The sequence below is a fragment of the Scardinius erythrophthalmus genome (genome assembly GCF_964197995.2).
Source record: "Scardinius erythrophthalmus genome assembly, chromosome: 3".
Taxonomy (NCBI): Eukaryota; Metazoa; Chordata; class Actinopteri; order Cypriniformes; family Leuciscidae; genus Scardinius; species Scardinius erythrophthalmus.
Genome location: NC_138223.1, coordinates 46,511,424 through 46,521,024, shown reverse-complemented (window position 1 = coordinate 46,521,024; position 9,601 = coordinate 46,511,424).

The following is a 9,601-nucleotide window of genomic DNA, read 5'->3' as shown; positions in this document are numbered from 1 at the left end:
AAGTTCTTTTTGTCAATGATCTGATTTTTAACATGAACCACACTGTTAACCCTTGCTGTAAAAAAAGGCGTAATTCAGACAGTATCATACCATTTTCCATTAAAACAGTAATATACCGTAGAAAACAAAAATAGCCTACAGGAATATACTGTAAATTAACAGCGCTCAAAATCGACACTCAGAGGCTGTTTTCTCAATCACACCCTATACCCTCATTCACTATTCCCTAAATTAGTTCACTAATATAGTCCCCTTGACTGAGTGAATGAAAAGAAGTGAGTGAACTGAGAAACTGATGAACACCCGATAAGCAGAATCACTGAAGGACAGAGAAACAAGAACAGAAAAAAAGAGAAACAGAAGAACTAAAACTGACTTCCAGTAACACTGAGTGTGAAAACAGTTTACAAACCAGTTTACGATTATTTCTTTCATACATGTACAAAAGTTCTTGTTGAGAATTAACAGAGATTCAGTTAATAATAAAGTTTGTTGTCACCATGATGGAGATCAGTATTTGCTTTAGTTGGTCTCTTGTCCCTTGACTTCTTACAATTCATCTCTCTCTGGCTGCTGTAACAGTGAGTTTATAAAACAAATTTGTTATGGCAAGAAAAAGCCAAGAGGAAGATGATCAGGTGTTTTTATTCTTTAGTGATGATGTCACAATCATCTTGGACAAGTCTGATTTTCTGATTTTCCCTGTATATATTCATTGAAATTATGGGTATGTCATATTTAGCATACATCTGTGTATCTACAAAATGAAGTCAATATTTCTGTAATCAGGTCTTCTGAAAAATAACAATCATATAGCGCATTCAATTTAATTTTACTTCTGCTTGGTTCAGACACACACAGATATCAACAATCAGAATATGAATCTCAACAATGGTGAAAAGTTTCATGTCGCAATGCATGCTGGGCTCCAGGCTAATATAAAACTCCCAGCATGCACTGCTGCATGCATAATAAAAAAAAGAAAGAAATATTGCCACCATTGTTGAGATTAATGTGCTAAATTGTGATATCTCTGTGTTTCTAAAACATAGTGTAGCTCTGGTTTTTTTTTGTTTTATGCATGATGTGTTAAAAAAATTAGTCATAGTAATTTATTGCTGTAGTTTCACAGTGGTGTTAATGCAACACTTTCGATTGAGGATTAAACTCTGAATGAATAAGAATTAATTCCTTAGTGAATGAACAGGCAATATGATGATTATGTCATCATAAGCATTACAACCACAATAATTCATAAACTGTGTGCGCACAAGTGTGACTTGCAAAAACCCAGCTCAAGCAGCAAAAGAAAAACTAATGTTTTAGCATCAGCATCCCAACTAAAGCAAGCACTAATCTCTATAATGGTAACTTCAAACATTTTCAATAACAACTTCTGTATGGCAGAAATAAAGTCATACTGGTTAATAATAAGTGTAATAATGTGTAATGGCTGGAAGTCAGTCGTAGTTATTGTGTTTCTCTATTTTCTGTTCTTGTGTTTCTCTTTTCTTCAGTGATTATGCTTGTTAACAGCAGGTGTTCATCACTAATGCTCAACAATCACTTACATATTCCCTTAATTATCTCACTGCAACACTGTCTCGATGTTACTTTTACTCTTTGTAGTGTGGATTTCCCTGTGGGGTTGAAAGGGTTAACAGTGTAAGATAAAAAGACACACCCACAAAATGTATTTTAACAGTAATAAACTGTAAGTTATAAAACAGGTATATACTGGCAACACTGTTGCCAGTAGTTTACTGTAAAATCTTATTTTTTGGGTCACCATTGTGCAGAAGAGTAGAGCCTGTGCTTCAGTCCAGGAGAAGATCTACAAACATTGATGATATGCTGTATGTTGCTTTATTTAACAGGCGGTGACTGTGTAGTTGCTGATCCAGTGAAAATCTTTTTATGTACAATAGTTTTTTAGTGGTCTCAAATGAAAAAAGTTCACAGTAATACTTTGCTCACATTATTAATGCATTATAAATTTTAGTTAATACATTTAAATGACAGTTGGTCAATTTAAGGCAATCGGTTTCTGCAAGTGTAATTAGTTAACTTGAATTAGGATTTAGTGCATATTTACAGAAACAAACTAGACTACAGTAAAGAACTGTACAATTAACAGTATTTTACTGGCAACAGTGTTGCCAGTATTTTACTGTAAAAAAACCCGGTAAGGTCTAACAGTGCACTTGAAGGCCAATTTTGAAAATCATACAGGTTTAGAATGACAAAAGGCTGAGTAAATTATACCAATTTTCTCTTTAATGTGCCTTTTGACAATGTTTTAAAAAGCAGGAACCTTGGATTAGAGAAATAATCAGTGTTTCATCTCACTACTTTACATGTTGTATCTGTATCACATATGCAAATCCACCGCAGAGTAAAAGAGTCAACCCAAGTTAACCCTAATGTTAAACTAATACAAAAGTATTTTTATTAGGGCTGGGCGATATATCGCACGATATTGTTATGCGCATCTCGTCAGTAAAGCCGGTTCCTTGATTAGTAGTAAATCGCCATCACCTGGTTTCAGATGAAGCGGCATTTACTACAAAGAGCCGTAATTAACTGACAAGCTGAGCCATATCGCATTAATATCGCGGACGTATCGCCAGCGATACTTAATGCGATATGGCTCAGCTTGTCAGTTAACTACGGCTCTTTGTACACAGCGAAACATCCAGTGTTAAATTAACACTCCTGGGAGTGTATGAGTCAACACTCAAGAGTGTTTAAGTTAATGAGATAACTAAGTGATTAATTTAGTGATGATTGACTATTATTGAAGACACCTGATGTTAACAAGCAGAATCACAGAAGGAGAAAATCACAAATTGTAAGTTACCATTGTGGTGATGGGTGTTTGCTTTAGTTGGTCTCTTGAGCCTTATATGTTTACTTTAGACTTTGTTTGGCTGTTGTATCTGAGTTATAACTGCCAGTTGAACAAGAATAAAAAGTGATCTGATGGTGTTGGTTATGTTATGACAATCATCATTTGAACTTGATCACTGAACTCATTAAGATCCTTCTTTCTGACTTCGATGTATGTTGTTGGTTGCAACATAACTGTGAATCAGCATAAATGCCCAGAATATTTAATATAATATAAAAGATTTCTTAAAAGTTGTTTTAAAAAACTTTTTTTTTTAAGCACACACAGACGTCAAGATTCAGTCAATGTATCTCAACAATGGTGACGAGCAGAATATTCAATTAGGAAAAGTAAATTACATAGACAATTCAGATCATAATTTATTCATACCGCAATGCATGATGGGAGCCATTAATGAGTTGTGATTGGTGGCAGCCACTGCAACATGCTTTATTATTGTCACCATTGTTGAGATTCACAGGCTGATTATTGATGTCTGTGTTTCTAAAATAAATTCATTTGAAAGTCTTTTGATCAGAACAATGTTTATTAAATATTTTTGATTTACAAGTAAAATACTGATAATCGTAAGCTGAAGAATCACAAAACTGCAGCTAACAAATCAAACCAAACTATTTCAATAAGTTTTCTTTTTCAGATCATAGCATGATTATGTCAAATCAAAACCAACACTATCAGATCACACTTTACTTTGATCATTTAACTGTTATAAATCAATAACAGCAGACAAACAACAGTAAATATTAAAGTAAACATATAATGGTCTAGAGCCCAACTAAAGCAAACACCCATCACAATAATGGTAACTTACAATTTGTGATTTTCTCCTTCAGTGATTCTGCTTGTTAACATCAGGTGTCTTCAATAATGTTCAATCATCACTAAATTAATCACTTAATTATCTCATTACCTTTAACACTCTTGAGTGTTAATTTAACACTCTTATTTTAACACTTTACACTCTTGAGTGTGGACTCATATACACTCACAGCCCCAGGCAACACATTCGCCCCAGGAGTGTTAATTTAACACCGCTCCATCTGAAAGCAGGTGATGGTGATTTACTAGTAATCAAGGGAACCGGCTTTACTGATGAGATGCGCATAACAATATCGCGTGATATATCGCCCAGCCCTAATTTTTATTACTATTATTAGTTAACCATTTATTTGTTCAGCTAAGTTGATTCGACAGGGGTAAAAAAGCAACAAATACACAACAAAGCAACTCATTTTCCTTATTTTTCAGCATCTAGATCAGTAATGGGCACTTATAATGTCTAGATCAGTGGTTCCCAAACCTGTCCTGCCGGCACCCCAACACTGCACGTTTTCTTTGTCTCCCTAATCAGACACACCTGATTCAACTCATCAGCTCAATATCACATGGGTTAATGAGCTGATGTGTTGAATCAGGTGTGTTTGATTAGGGAGACAAAGAAAATGTGCAGTGTTGGGGTGCCGACAGGACAGGTTTGGGAACCACTGGTCTAGATCAGTGTTTCCCAAACCCTGCTCCTGAAGGACCCCCAACACTGCACGTTTTCTTTGTCTCCCTAATCAAACACACCTGATTCAACTCATCAGCTCATTAGAAGAAACTCTAGGACAGGGATGGGCAAACTCTGTCCTGGAGGGCCACAGCTCTGCAGAGTTTAGCTCCAACCCTGATAAACTCTACTGTCTGTAGCTTTCTAATCCTGAAGACATTGATTAGCTGGTTCAGGTGTGTTTGATTAGGGTCAGATAGACAGCAACCATCAAAATAATGTTAATGTGTCAATGCTAACTGTATTGAACCAACATTTATTTTGCTCCAGCAATTAAAGCAAACACTGATCACCATAACAGTGTCTTAAAAAATTAGATTTTCTCGTTTGGTGATTCTGCTTGCTAACATCAGGTGTCTTCAATAATGCTCAATCATCACTCAATGAATCACTTAATTAGCTCATTAACTTTAACACTCTTGAATGTTAATTTAACACTCATATTTTAACAGTTTAACACTCTTGAGTCTGGAGCCAAATAAACTCCCTGGAGAGTTCATTTAACACTGGAGTTTTAGCTGTGTACCGTTAGATAATAAACAAATTAGCCATTGCATTGACGTATGACTTTTAAAAAAGCTTTTGTTTCTCTTTGTATCAAACACACATGAAAAACATTCCAAGGCATTTATGAGTTTGCATTACAGTTACAATTAAAATTTAGATTTTTAAACCGTTATTATCAAAGCACAATAAAGGATGAATTGTTGCTCTTATGTTTTTCTAGAAATTATACGAATCATCTTAGAATCACAAGCTGTTTCCCAGAAACATCAGACCTGAAAATAGGTGTATATCTAAAAGTGATTTGGAGTTATTAATATAGTTTCATCATTAACAATGTTAGTAAGAGTCCTGACCTTGTCAAAGCCCAAATTACTCAACTATAACTACACACAAATCAATTATTACTACACAGCTGTAATAAATTAATACATGTTTTTGACATAAAGAGAGACAACATTTTTGACAAAATTTTGACATTTTGACATGATGTGGATCATTATGAGCAGAAAGAAGATCTTACATGATATAATCTGATATACAGTGATCATCACCCGACACGACTGACTGAAGAAAAAGTTTGTTTGTGTTGAGATGATATAGTGAAGTTATCTGTCCATCATTCTAATGAGGAAATATGAAACCAAGTCCACTGTTTTCCATTACTCAAATTCAAATTCAAAAACAAAAACAAATGGTATCCACACAATTCTACACAGCAAAATCAACACTTCTCGGAATATGTCCCACTCTACAGAGTGTTAACACTGAAGCAGTGTTAAAGTTAATGAGACAATTAAATGATTAATTAAGTGATGATTGAGAATACGGGGTATATGCAGGAATCTTGAAGTTAATTTTAATACCTTTTCAAGACTTTTTCAAGACCTTCTCAATATTTTTTAATACCTCACCGCCACTTCAAGCGTGGCCACGAATTAATAATACCTCAGCAGGTTATACTAATTTGTTCCCTCGTTTTACTATATTGTGGCCACACTGTAAATTTGTAAAACTTGCTGAGGTATTATTAATTCGTGGCCACGAAACAATTCACCTGAATATTCACCAATTCACACAAAAAAAGGAATAAAAAGCTGTTGCCTACGAGAATAGTCGGCCTTCACTGAAGAGCTATCTTCACAGGTAAGAAACAGGTAAGAACAGTTTAATAATCATTATTAATTCGTGGCCACGAAATAATTCACCTGAATATTCACCAATTCACAAAAATAGGTCTTTAGCATTCACTAAATAATAGTATCAAACTGTTTTTGGCCACGTTGTAATTCGTTAAATCAAAATGAAGGAGGGAATTAGTTCAACGTGTCCACGATTTATTAAAACGAGGGAACAAATAAGTCGTCGTGACAACTAATTATTTAGATCAGTGGACAGGGCGCATAAGAACAAACAGTGAGGCCGGTGACACACTGGATGCGTATGGAACGCCGTTGGGGACAATACCTAGCGTGGCGTGAGCGTGGCGTTTCTGTTGCGTGTCAGCTGTGTGGCGGCTGCGTCGCGTTTTCCATGTCTTTGCACACCAGAAGCGTGTCTGACCCCTCATTTACACTGCACACGTCTGCGGCACATTACGGCTGTGACAAGGTTTTATTCCGTCCTCCACGCGGTGCCAACTCACACCAGGAGCATTTCAGAAGCGGAGCGACTGGATGCGCGAGACCACGTGATTTGCCTGTCAGACGTGGTTTTTCTTGATTTTTGAGTTTCTACCATACAGTCTATGGTTTCTACCAAGGATATTGGTGTGTAATATGTTTGGGAGTTTGCACAGGGTGTTTATTTTGAATTTGACAATGTTTTTTTTTACTTTTATTTTGTATTCCCGGTGCGACTTGGACGCGCGTCCGTCAAAAATAGACTAGACGCCTATATTTAGCGAAGCGGCGCGGAGAGCCGCTTCTGGGAAGCTTCTGAAACGCGCCGTGTCGCGGCCGGTGTAAACACAAGCATTGACTAGAATGGGCGCGATCAGCTCCGGTAGCCGTGTCGCAGCCGTAATGCGCCGCAGACGTGTGCGGTGTAAATGAGGGGTGACGTGGCGCTGCTGCTGCTAGGTGACATATTGGTGATATATTTGACACATGGGGAGAGAGTTGTGGAAGGCCTATACTTCATGTTAAATATAAATATATAGCAGCAAAGACAACGTCGGCAGTGTTGACGGCAATATAGACTATAGAATATTTCGTTCTGTATTGACAGGTGCAGTATTTGAAAATCGATAATAGCATTTATGTCAAACCCGACACTTTCAAACATCAAAATGACATTTATTAATATGTATTCGTGTCAAAATGTCATTTAAACATCTTTTCCTATTCAATTTTTCCTGGAAACGCTTCCATGACGCTTGCGTGTCGCGTGAAAAATAGCACGCAGTGTGCAAGCTCTAACCTGTTAACATGGGAGCCGAAATAAAAACGGACACGCCACGCAGCTGAGACGCTCACCCCTCATTTACACTGCACACGTCTGCGGTGCATTACGTCTGTGACAAGGTTTTATTCCGTCCTCCACGCGGTGCCAACTCACACCAGGAGCATTTCAGAAGCGGAGCGACTGGATGCGCGAGACCACGTGATTTGCCTGTCCGACGTGTTTTTTCTTGATTTGAGTTTCAACCATACAGTTTCTACCAAGGATATTGGTGTGTAATACGTTTGGGAGTTTGCACAGGGTGTTTATTTTGAATTTGACAATGTTTTTTTGACAATTATTTTGTATTTCCGGTGCGACTTGGACGCGCGTCCGTCAAAAATAGACTAGGCGCCTATATTTAGCGAAGCGGCGCGGAGAGCCGCTTCTGGGAAGCTTCTGATACGCGCCGCGTCGCGGACGGTGTAAACACAAGCATTGACTAGAATGGGCGCGATCAGCTCCGGTAGCCGTGTCACAGCCGTAATGCGCCGCAGACGTGTGCAGTGTAAATGAGGGGTTAGCGTCTCAGCTGCGTGGCGTGTCCGTTTTTATTTCGGCTCCCATGTTTAAAAAAAATATTATCGATTTTCAAATACTGCACCTGTCAATACAGAACGAAATATTCTATAGTCTATATTGCCGTCAACACTGCCGACGTTGTCTTTGCTGCTATATATTTATGTTTAACATGAAGTATAGGCCTTCCACAACTCTCTCCCCATGTGTCAAATATATCACCAATATGTCACCTAGCAGCAGCAGCGCCGCGTCAGACACGCTTCTGGTGTGCAAAGACATGGAAAACGCGACGCAGCCGCCACACAGCTGACACGCAACAGACACGCCACGCTCACGCCACGCATCCAGTGTGTCACCGGCCTTACGCCACGCATCCAGTGTGTCACCGGCCTGAGAGAGAGAGCCCCGGCCGCGCGCGCGCGCACTCTCAGCGCCTTCAAACAACACGAGCGCTGCATTGCTCTCTCTCCCTCGCGCATATCAACACAATAGTAAAAGGTCGGAAGACCGATTGTGTTTTATAGATTAGTAGTTTGTTCATATAAAGTGTTTGATTAGCAAATACATGTTAAGGAAATGCATAATACAAATTGTATGGGTTAATGTAACGGTAAATGGACTCTGCGGGTAAAACTGTTGTGATGAAACTGCGCATGCGTGGGGTAAAACTGCTGGGGTGAAACTGCTGGGGTAAAACTGTGGCTCTGCGGCTCTGCAGACAGATATTATTGCATTCTGTTCATGCGTTCACCAGCCTTCTCTTAAAACATTTCGGTGCGTTGTAATACGCACTGGGAACGCCAGAGCGTACATTGTGCTTTTGAACTTCCGCCCGCCTGCCCGCTCTGGTGCTCTCAGAGGCAATTTACGAACGCACCCACAATAGCCTCTATTTTTATGTACCTGTTAATTTTTTTAATAAAAATGACTGTTCACACACTTTTACAATGTTTTTGGGACTCAAACTGTTGGACAGCTAATTCAGAAAAAATACTTTCAAAATTTAAGACTTTATAAAGCCGTGATAAGACTTTTTAATACTTTTTAAGGGTCTTAATTTTCCCAAAATTTATTTATCACCTTTTAATACTTTTCAAGACCCCGCGGATACCCTGGAATAAGTGATGATAAACACCAAAACAAGCAAAATAACTGAAGGAAAGACAAACACAAGATTGGCTAACTTCAAAACTGCATTCTTCATGATTCATATAGCATACTTCCCTATATAGTAGGCAAAAATCAGTGGGCAAACAAATAGTATGCGCAAATCCTTAGTTTTCACAGTACTTCACAGACCACATTGCTAGAACTGCCCAGTCCTGCAGATTTGCCTTATGCCTAGTTCACACTACACAACTTTAAACATTGGTAGATCGCTGTGCTGTTTAGTTACATGACTTGCTCTGGAGTCTTGAAGTTGTTGTGGTGTTCACACTATGTGACACTACGTAAATGTTCTGCAACAGGGACTCTATCCGGTCCCAAAACCACATTTTGTCACGAAATCATGCGCAAGAAGTGGAATGGGAAATGGCGCATTCCAATGGTGCATTGTCTATTATATATATATATATATATATATATATATATATATATATATAGGGCTGGGCGATATATCGCGTGATATTGTTAGGCGCATCTCATCATTAAAGCCGGTTCCCTTGATTACT